Genomic DNA, 11210 nt, shown 5'->3' on the forward strand with positions numbered 1-11210 from the left:
ATCTATCTATCTATCTATCTATCTATCTATCTATCTATCTATCTATCTATCTATCTATCATCTATGCATGTATGACACACACACACACAGGGAGGGAGGGTAGAAAGGAGGGAGGGAGGGAGGAGAGAGAGCATCCCAGAACATGGGCGAGCACAAGCACCATGCCGTCTATGTGGAGGTCAGACGACAGCTGGTTTCTGTCCTTCTGTTCCACCATCTGGGTCCCAAGGGTGGAAATCAGACCACCAAGCTTAGCAGCAAGAACCTTTACTTGCTGAACCAACACACTAGTGCCTGAATGTCTAATTAACTTCCTCTTGAATGACATTCAACCGAGCAAATACAGAGAGACATGCATATCTTTTTATGTATCTTCAGAGATTACAAAAACTGGAAAGAAGTATTTACTAGAAGGTTCCCTCTAACGGGATTCCTTATAGAAAGCCAGCTGATCTGGGTTGATCAGTGCCATTTCTGGGCAAAGACATTTAGGAAGAAAGGGGAGGTGGGGCATACCTGTAACCCAGTTCTTGGGAAGCTGAAGCAGGAGGAAAGCCATGAGTCTGAGGACAACCTGGCATACACAGTGAGTTCTAGACCAGCATAGTCTATAGTATGAGACCAAAAGAGAAAGAAAGAAAAAAAATTTAGCACAAGACAACACAAAAAATGTTAGACATGCATGATGGTGAAAGCTTATACTCCCATCACCAGGGAAGCTGAGGCAAGAGGGTTGTTAGAAGTTGTAGCCAGCCTGGGCTATACAGCAAGCCCAGCTTCCCGTGGGAGGATAGAGTTAGGAACACAGGATTCGTCACAGTTTCACTAACAAGAAAGACTGGGAATTAGCAAGGTAGAAAATCAGAAGCAAAGCCCCGGCTTTATTTCCTCGATGTGCCCCTTGAGTCCCTAGTCATGCGCACTCTTATTCTTTATTCTGAGGTCAAGTAATTACAGTAATGACCTGGCCCTGAGACACAGGCATAAATCTCATTCCTGAGTTGGTCTTACAGATAATCTACTCTGACTTCTTATTCAATACAAGAATGTCTGTGTGGTTTCCATGGTGCACAGCTACACAGAGCTGGCTTAGAACACATGAGCCATGCCCACCACCCCTGCTGCCCCCAGCAGGCAATGTCTCTTCCATTACAGATGGCTCTGACAGCCAGAAGGCCATGTGCCCAGTGTTATCTGCCTTATGCCAATTTCTACTCACTGGACACTGGACACAAAACAAGCCCAGCCCTTTTCCCTGGTGGAGATGAGCCTTCAGATCTATGGATGAAGTATTAACTGGTTCATATGTGGTATGTGCATGGGAATGCAGGTGCCATAGGCACTGGGTTCCCCAGAGCTGGGGGTGTTTGAAGTGGATATTGGGAACAGGACTCAGGTCCTCTGGAAAAGCAGAAAGTGTTCTTATTGTTGAGCCACCACTTCAGCCTGGTAAATTAGTTTTAAACAACGAAGACCTGTTTCCTGAAGAGAGTCAATAGTTTCCATTCACAAAAGGGAATGAAGGGGGCTAGCAAGATGGCTCAGCAGGTAAAGGCACTTGTTGTCAAGCCGGATCACTCCAGTTTGATCCCCAGGATCCACACATCAGAAGGAAAAAGTGACTTTTACAAGTTATCCTGAGTTCTTCTCACGTATGTCGTGGCAAGTGTATACTCACGCCCATACGGACAGAATAAATAAAGGTAATTATCTTTGTGGAAAAGGAAGGTGGGACACACACATCTTATTTCTGGAGTAAAAAAAAAGTCTTGCTGTTGCTTGCTAGGAATACTACTAGTAAGGCTATTCCATGACTTAGGGATACACAGAAAACAGAAACAGACTTAAACTCACTGACGAAGGCAGGGACATGGCAGTAGGCTTCCTTCTTTCCCACCCCCCCTCCTCTCAGAACTAAAGGGGTTGTCACTTGTACCTCCAAAATGCTTCCAAACCCCTCATGTCTCCAACCCTAAAGGCTTAGGCTTGGACTTTTGCCTGTGAATAGCCATGTTCAACTTCCACCTAGTTTTGTCTGTTGCTGTGTCCCCAGTACTGTGGTGCACACAAGAAAAAAATTATTAGGGTTTAGATGAATGAATTCTAATAGCATTCTTCTCTTTCCATTTCAATCCTGCTGCAATTGAAGTTCATGAGAGTTATTTTTATTTATTTCCAGGCTTAATTATCCATATGCATCAATGCCACCTCCTGTCACCAAGCCACAAAGACCACATTAAAGGGCTCACGGCTCCATGCATTCTTGGCCTCTATGTCCTTGCCTCTGCGGTGTCCTCTGCCTGGGAAATGTCTGGTTCCCATTTGCTCTGGCACACATCCATGGGGCAGTTCCAATGTCCAACATTTGACATTTTGTGGAGAAGCAGCTCTTCTGAGCGTCTAAGGGCCATTTGTATTCCCGGCTCCTTAGTCCCCCCACCAATTACTGCCATTTTTACACTATTTACTTTCTCTCCATCTTTTTCTTACTAGAGACTGGCACACAGCAGCCTCTGTGTGTTTGTTGAAACAAGATGAAAACAAGCCTAGTGAGGGCTATTCAAGTCCAGCACCGGTGAGTGCTTCCTGCTGTGTGAGTACAAACCACACATGTTAGGACTGTTATGTACATGTTAGCACATGTTAGGACCGTTATGTACATGTTAGCACATGCTAGGACTGTTATATACATGTTAGCACATGTTAGGACCGTTATGTACATGTTAGCACATGTTAGGACTGTTATGAGTTTCCTGCAGCTCTAGGGCGCTCGTATCCAGATTCTTGAAGTCAACTTTTCAAACTCATTTTTAGAGTCAGAACTGGTTTTCTCTACCACCACAAAGGATGAGGATATTATTATATAACGTACATTCTAGAACTTGTTATCATACACAAGCCAAAGCAGAACCAAGGAAAGCCTTAATACATTTAACTTAAACAAAGGATTTGGGGAGGGTGGTGGTGCATGCCTTTGATCTCAGCACTTGAGAGGGAAAAACAAAGCGGATCCCTCTGAGTTCAAGGCCAGCTTGGTCTACAAAGCGAGGTTCAGGCCAGCCAGGTAGACATAGGAGACCCTGTCTCAAAACCAAACCGAAACAAAAGATTTTTAGGTTCAGAAAGATGGTTCAGTGGGTAAAGGCACGTCCTGCCAAGCCTGACAACTGAAATTGGATCCATGGATCTCTCATAGACTGTCCCCTGGTGTCCACTTGAACACCATGGCAAGCACATGCATACACACATCTGTGAACATACATGCACACAAACATGCACACACAGCTAATTAATAAATATAATAAAATTTAAAAATTTAATTTCTTTTGCCTTTGGATTTTGATTTTCCGGGAAATCCAAAAAAAAAATCATTAACACGCTAAGTCTCTATAATAAAAAGTCAGGAAAACTGATTTGGGGACTAGTAGGTATATTTCATGTATTTCATGGCCAGAACAACTATGTGCTACTTAAATGAGGGGGTTCAGGGGGAAGATATAACTAATTCCTTTCAAGTTTATTTCATTAAGTCTCACAAAATATAGATTCTGTCCCTTTCTCCCTCCTCCCTTCCTTCTCTTCTTTCTCCCTCCCTCCCTGCCCCCCCTCCCCATGTAATTTACAGGACAATTGTAAAAACTAGTTACTTTCATGGTGTTGCACACAAAATATAAAGTACTGCTCAGACCGGCTCACTGAAAACAGATCAAACATGCACAGTTCACAATGAAACTTCACTTGTCCAATCAAATCCAAGGCAATCTCCGGCAGTGGCCTCTGCTCTGTCCAGCTCTACCCTATTATCAACCCGACAGCAACGGGACTCCTCCTCTCCGGAGACCAAAAGAGTAAGGCTGCTTTGGGTAAAAGGGCAGCTTCGGAGATAGTTGTGAAAGCGCCAAGTGGCCCCACGCTGCCTTGCGTTCTCGTCTTGAGGCTCTCCCTACGGTTTTCCGTTTCAGTGTTAAACACCTCAGGCGTACATTCCTCCTTACAGGAGTCCTGCTAGTGGAGGCCAGGTCAGGGACTGAGTTTCATTTTCCTCTGAGGCTTGTTTATTGCCTCCAATTTAAACATTGACCGTGGTCCAAAACATTCCTCTAAAGTTCTCAGCTCCATTAAATTCATTCTCATATATTCTCTGCCCCCCTTTCCTCCCCCCACACATACAAACATACTTTGAGTTTATACATGAGTATATACATGCACGGATATAGCGCACCCTTCCCAGACAGACACAACAGTTTGCGTACTCTTCTGTAAGCCTGCCACTTTGGCAAGGGGTCTCGATTCTTTACTGTTCCTGGGCCACATCATTCAGAGTGCCTTTACTCCTTGCGACAGTACCTTTAACCACTTCCTTCTTAGAAAGAACGACTCCTTGCTTAATCACTATCAACACGGGACGTCACCTTCAAACCACCTTAGTGACCTGAACTGCAAGTCACCTGCGGCCATTCAAGTCTGTGTTTTACCACCCTGGGGAAAGGGGGGAGGGGCCTTTGTAGCGGCCGCCACCCCCAACCCCCTACTCACATCCCCGCTGCCCTTTCACACCAGGTCAGGATCGGCCTGGGCCTTGGAAGCCTTCCCAGGGAAGCCATCCTACAAGAGGACCGCCCCAGCTTCGTCACCCTCCCCGCGGCAAGCTCCCAGAGACAGCTACAGCGAGAGTCGCTGCCAGGATGGATTGGAGTCCGCCGGGGAGAGTAGCTGCGCTCGGCCAGCGCCTGCCACCCCCCGGCCCGGCTCACCGACCTCCGGGATCCGCTCCTCTCAGGTCACTGCTTCATTGGCATCTTGTCCCAGTACCAGAGCTCTGGATGCCGACGCCTGCCAAGGACCGGCCGGGGGGGCGGCGACCGGGCAGCCGGACGGTGACGCGCGCCCTCGCGACCCGCCGGGCGCCGCTCAGCTGACCGCAGCGCCTGCTCCCGCCCGAGCCGGGGAATTTCCCAGACCACGCCCACTCCGACACGCCCCTGGAAAACCACGCCCAACGCCCCGCCACGGCTTCTCTTTCTGAGCCCCGCGATCTACCTCCGCGATCTGGCGCGAGTGAAGTGGGAGGAAGCCGAAGTGTCAGACACCTGGCGTTAACTACAATAAACTATTAATCTGACCAAATGGACTGAATCAGACTTCCTTGTGTCTATAGAGAAAGATCGAATCACATGGGATCTCTGAGCCCTTTAGAAGGGTCTCAGGTGTCCTCATTGCAAGGCCTTCATCTTTCCATCTCTCAGCTTCTCTGCCCCCTTCCACCTGAGTGTTTATTTAAACCTTACAAGTAGGCAGCACACCCTCCCACTGATCCCCTATCTTCTTTTGGAGGCCTTAATTAAAAACCAAAACAGAAAATAAATAAATAAGGAAGGAAGGGAAAAGAAGAAAGTAAAAAGAAAAGAAGGAAGAAAGGAAAGAAAAAATAGAAAGTTTGTAAAATGCTCTTGAGCTCTTGTTCGCCCAGATCAGTTAACACTGGCTGCATCAGATGATCAGAGAGGTGAGACTGATGGGTTGTTTTGGATGACATTCAGGAAGCAGTCTTACTGCGATGGTGCTATACCATACTGGAGGATGCCTCTGCAGAGACTGGAGAATAAAAAGCTAAAAAAACAAAACAAAACAAAACAAAACAAAACAAAACAAAGAGCTGCCCTGGTTTGCATTCCTAGTCCTGAGAAGGCACCAGTAAGGTGACATCGCAAGATACAGATGGCATTTGCTCAGAAGGGTGAGCTCCTGACAGAGTGTTGCCTTGACAACCAGAACCCTAGCGAAAGGTAAGTAGTTAGAAACTGGGGCAGGATCTCCCCCGTGGCTCAGAAGAGAGCCTGAGATCAGGTTTTGTGCTCAAGGTCAAAGGGATGTCACAACCAGGGAAGAATTTCATTTACTGACGAAGGAGCTTCCGGGCGACAAGGAACAGGCTGTTGGCATTGCAGCTGCTCCTGCTCACAGCTTGGAAGGAAAAGCAGGGATCCTCATCAACACAAGGAAGAGACAGCCCAGGCCTGCCCAGTCTGTTGCACAGACCAGATAGATCACCAACTGTCGTTTCCAAGACCTGGCCCCAAATTAACCCTACAGCCAGGCAGAGAAGGTTGGAGAAGTTGTGTCAGGGGGCACCTGTCATTTTCTGATACTCTCTACAATCCACACCGAAGAATTCTATGACCCTCGGTGGTGTCTCTCCACCACTGACCAATAATATCTGCGAGGAGGTATCAGCGGAGTGTCCTTTCATTCCGCTGTTCTGACACCATCTTCCTGCATGTGGTGGTAGATCCCATAGGTGAGAATGACACCCTACAGATCTGCTCTGTCTTCCAATGCCAAGTAGAAGCCCCAGGTTGTTTTACCTGAGTTGCTGTTCCACTAACCGGCTGTAAATTGGTTTTCCTCTTTGGGTACTGGTCACATCCTGTGGTAGCTGGGCTCTTTACTCCTGTCTGGTGTTTGTGGTATGGAAATGTCTGGTGTCTCTTTTACCTGTTTAAGGTATCGGCAAAACAGAGGATAAAGTTAAGTTTAGGAAAAAATAATCAAGGACCAGGAAATTGAGAGGGGTGTATCTAACCTGTTTAAGCCTTCAATTCGGCTTCCTGGAACTCACAAGATAAACAGTAGCATATTTATGTTAGACTGGCTGCAACCAATGTTTAACTTGTATTTGTCTTCATACCTTTACACACCTTAATAACTAGCATTTGTGTTTTACTGAAATTTGTTTGGTGAGGTTGTCCTTTTAAGGGACAAAACCTCTCAGGGGTCAAACTTCATCAGAGATCTTTGAGAAGGATAAAATTTTACTTGACTTATTGATTAAAAAACGATGCGGAACTTACTTGGATGGCACCCAGAGCTACTCTTTATCCATGGTTGCTGAGGGTCATATTTGCCTTTTGCTGTTTAGTGCAGGACCTGCCAGGCTCCAGAAGATCCTGTGGGCTAAGAAATCTGTAGGAAGACAAGCCTACCTTGACCTGAACAGCTAGGCTGTCGATTCCAGTGATTCAGTCCACTGTCTGGATATCTTTAGTTTGGATGAAAGACAGTTTTGTCCAGTGGTGAGCACTTGGCCGTTGCAGCGAATTGCAGATGGATGTTGTTCTGTGCCCATTTATCTTCTGTCTTCTTGGGAAGAAGTAGGGGGCTGCTGCTAGGAGCCAACCTGTCTCTTTTTATTATAAAAAGTCTTTTTTAAAAAAAATAATTAAGCATTCAAATGTCATATTCCCTAGATCTCTGAGCAGTTGAGGGCTGTTTACCAGATATAGATGAGTTATAACTACAGTATAGAATTTGCCTTGAGAGCTGAGTCTGAGCTTGACTGTACTGGTAACAGGTAAAGCAGGTGGATTAAGAAATAAAAAGTACAAATCAATTTAAAACATAAGACTTACTGCTTTGTAGTCTGAAATAAGATACATGAACAGAGAATTATAACATTTAACAGTAAAAATAGGTGTATTTAAGTTACATGTATACACACACACAGAGTCAACAGGAATTGAGCAAAGTGGATGATCTTGATGGGCCCTACCAAAGGCATGCCACTGTGTAAAACACACATGTATCAGTGTTAACACCAGGAAACCAGGCAGGGGATTCCTCAGTAAAGATGGTGGGACTTGGTCACCTGACCTGGCTCTCAGTTAAGATGGAGGTGAAGTCACCTGACCTCAGTTAAGATGTTGGTAAGGTCACCTGTTTTCAGTCAAAATGGCAGTGGCCACATGTTGTATGGAAGAGAGACCTAGAGGCGTGATCTGTCCTGTTGCCAAGCTGCCATGCCACAAGCCATGGTGGGGAGCAAAAGGCTGGAACTGAAAATAGCTTCCCCGTGAATAGGACCAATCTTGTTGGTAGCGGTGGAAGGGACAGTTTGAGGAAAAGTGGAGCCAGTGGGACACAGGCGGAGCACAGTTTGAGGGTTTATACCATAGCTGAAAACATAAAAACCTGCACAAACACCGCAGGGCCTGTAGAAGAGCATCCTCTCTCTACAGGTGGGGTGTTAAAGCCTGACTGACTCCGGTCTGGACAACTCAGAAACCAGAGAAGCTAGAGGTCTCTCCAAGTGGTCTCTCACAGTGGGAACCACTTAGGAGTGGTCCTACAGAAAAGAAAAGAAGAAAAAAGGAGGGAGAAAGAAAAATTCGGGGGACCCTGGGTTCCCAGTCGAATGCACCGCACAGTATGTGCAATGCTAGTTTGGGAGGACTAACCCTGGTTTGTCCGGTCATGTTTTTAGCTATGGAAAGCAACCAGATATGAATGTGAGCCAAGGGCTCAACCGTAGCCATGAAGGCTGCAGTTGGCTGACTGGAAGGGAAAACCTCACCACTGAAGCTGCTGGTGTGTGTAGAGGTCAGTGTTCAGCAGATACAATGCAGAGCTGTTGTAAAGAAACCTGGTTCCTGAGCCCAGGGTTCCACGCGTCCTTAGCTGGCCCGCCCATGGGTGGGCGGGAACGTGGAGAGCCTGGTTGAGTCACAAGCACCAATGTTATGGTAAAAATAAAATGCTGCAGGTCCACAAGTGACAGCAGTGGGCAGCTGGTCCCGAGACCATGGTGAGCCATGAAGGCAGCCAGTCCCAGGCTGGGAGCCCAGTAGGTCCTAGGCAGGGATCTGCTTGGTGGGTGAGAGACAGAGACGGATAGGCATGCCATGCAGAGTGAGGGTGTATATTTATTTGGTAGGTATTTATTTAGTGGGGTATTTGTTTAGAAAGGAAGGGGAGAGGGAGGGAGGGAGGGAGAAGGGGGACAAGGAGAGAGAGAGAGAGAGAGAGAGAGAGAGAGAGAGAGAGAGAAGGCGGGGAGAGGAGCCACAGCAGCAGCTATCTCTTTGGGAGAGAGATGGAAAAGGAAGGAGGGCTCAGACTGGAAGCAGAAGGAAGATCCGCCTGCCTCAATGGTGGAGGGGAGGAGGAGGAGGGCGGGTCTTGTCTCTTAAAGGGCCAGGACAGACCATTACACTCATAGTCACACACTCCTAACTAAGTCATCTCCACGTTGTTTATCTTTTTGTGCGTCATTCTTGGGCAGTTATCCAAGATTACCACAGTGCCACACCCTGGCCTAGAAGTTATCTCCTCTTCAGACCCAGCTTGGTCCTACAAGTGATAGACAGGACTTTGGACCACCTCGCAGAACCAGATCTGAGAGTAATAAACTACACTACACACCCTGACCAGGACTATTTAATTACATATACTATTTTTTCCAATGTCTCACTTCATAGTTTAGGACGGCTTGGAACACACTAGGAAGTTCAATGACCCAGAACTTGTAGCAATCCTCCTGTGTCGGCCTTCCAGATGCTTACTTAGCTTGTTACTTTCCCATCCTGTTGGGGCTGCTGGAACTGGGGTGGTGGTGGCTGCTGCTGCTTCTGTTTCTGTTTCCTCTTCTTCTCCTTTTCCTCCTTCCCCTTCACCCTTCTTTTTCTTCTTCTTCAGCAGGGTCTCATTATACTGCCCTGACTGGCTAACTTGCTATGTACACTAGGCTGGCTTAGAACTCACAGAGACTTGGTTGCCTCTTCTACCCTCCTACTACCTAGTGCTGAGATTAAAGGCCTTTGACACCGTGTCCTCCTTTGCATTAGTTAATTGCGTGAGCTGCTTCAGAACCTCTGGAGGTGCAATGTTCTGTAAACTACATACATATTACCCTTTTACAGTCCCCCAAATTCACAGTTCTGAAACCACCTACTACCTTGGGATGGTTATGAGTGCCTGGAGTGAGTCACACTTTACTTGTTAAAAATTGCAGGTCACCATTTTTCTGGACTAAACTCCTGAACTAGGTCCTAATACATCATGCTGAAAATAAAATGGAGTCATGCATAGTCTTCATTACTTTTCTATTGCTGTGATAAAACCAAGTGCCTAAGACCGTACCATCTGTTCCAACTCCATATTGTATTTGCTTAGACAAACCTTTACCCTCCCCTGAACAGTAGTCACCTCTGCCTTGGCAACACATTTGAGATTTCCATGGCCTTGACCATGGTCCAGATGCATTAATCAAAATAACTAAAGTAAACTAAAACAACCAAAGATTATTTAAATCAAATGTAATTGTCCTGCTGTGTCTAAAATAATCTCTATCCTCTGCCAGCAATGAACATTTTAAGGTTACTCTGATCCTCATCCAGTTTTGATGTAAATTATGGTCTTTGTGATTTTTGCTTTAAAAAAAAATGCTTTGCTCCTCAGCTTGGGCACCAAGAGACTTTTTAGAGGCAGGAACTGCTTTTGGTCTGGCCATTAGTAAGATTGAAACTTATAACTGGCTTAATCAGCATGGTTGTCAATAACTATATCATAAGGGTCATTTCAAAAATAACATGACTGCCGGGCGGTGGTGGCGCACACCTTTAATCCCAGCACTCGGGAGGCAGAGGCAGGCGGATCTCTGGAAGTTCGAGGCCAGCCTGGTCTACAAGAGCTAGTTCCAGGACAGGCACCAAAGCTACAGAGAAACCCTGTCTCGAAAAAAACCAAAAAAAAAAACAAAAAAAAAAAACCATGACTAAGGCAATTTGTAGAAGGAAGGTGTAAGAGTCTGTCGTCGAGGAAAGCATGGCAGGAACAGCATTGTGTTAGCTGAAGCAGGAGCGGAGTGCTCACGGCTCAATACACAAGTCCTCAAAGCCTCCCCCAGTGACATACTTCCTCTAGCAAGGTCACTCGTCCTAAGCCTCCCCATCAGCCACCAGCTGGGGATCAAATATTCAAATGCATGAGAATATGGGGGACATTTCACTCAAATCACAGTCATGCTCAGGTTCCATTCAGCTTGCTTAAACATGTGTGTAACATGCATAAAACACATAGAGCAATGCCTGGCACTTAGTATCAGCCTAGGGACTAGGGAGGAAGGTCCCTACTCTCGTTTTTCCTTTTGCCTTCCTACTTCTCTTCTTACTAAGATGTTTACTGCTAAATGGTCTTTCTTTAGAGACTCAGAACTCAGAACCTCTGACAGCCTCAGTAATGCCCCGCCCCCCCGTAGTCATCAACTTTGTAAATCACTGTAAGGTATAAAATGAAGCATTATGTTTATGAAAATACTGGAACCTGTCCCAGGAGGTTAAAGTCCATCACAGTGTCTTGGCCAGAGTGGAAAGGAGCTAACCAGCCCTGTGCTGCCAGACAGAGTTCTGTTCAGGCTCTACCTTTCCCATTCTACT

The 11210-nt window shown here is 46.3% G+C and overlaps 1 protein-coding gene across 4 annotated transcripts in view; it reads right to left on the minus strand.

Annotated features, from left to right (window-relative positions):
• The window catches only part of Optn (optineurin), a 42069-nt gene extending 37143 nt beyond the window's left edge, over nt 1-4926 (minus strand). For 3 of the 4 annotated variants that reach the window (XR_258438.3, XM_026782997.1, XM_005354856.2), the window contains exon 1: nt 4759-4926. The gene's annotated coding sequence lies outside the window, so the exon portion shown is untranslated. Of the gene's footprint in view, nt 1-4754 lie in introns of all 4 variants that reach the window. The other variant, XM_026782996.1, reaches the window with a different exon arrangement.
• Between the last annotated feature and the right edge of the window lie 6284 nt (nt 4927-11210).

The sequence above is a fragment of the Microtus ochrogaster genome, chromosome 16 (assembly GCF_000317375.1).
Source record: "Microtus ochrogaster isolate Prairie Vole_2 chromosome 16, MicOch1.0, whole genome shotgun sequence".
NCBI lineage: Eukaryota > Metazoa > Chordata > Mammalia > Rodentia > Cricetidae > Microtus > Microtus ochrogaster.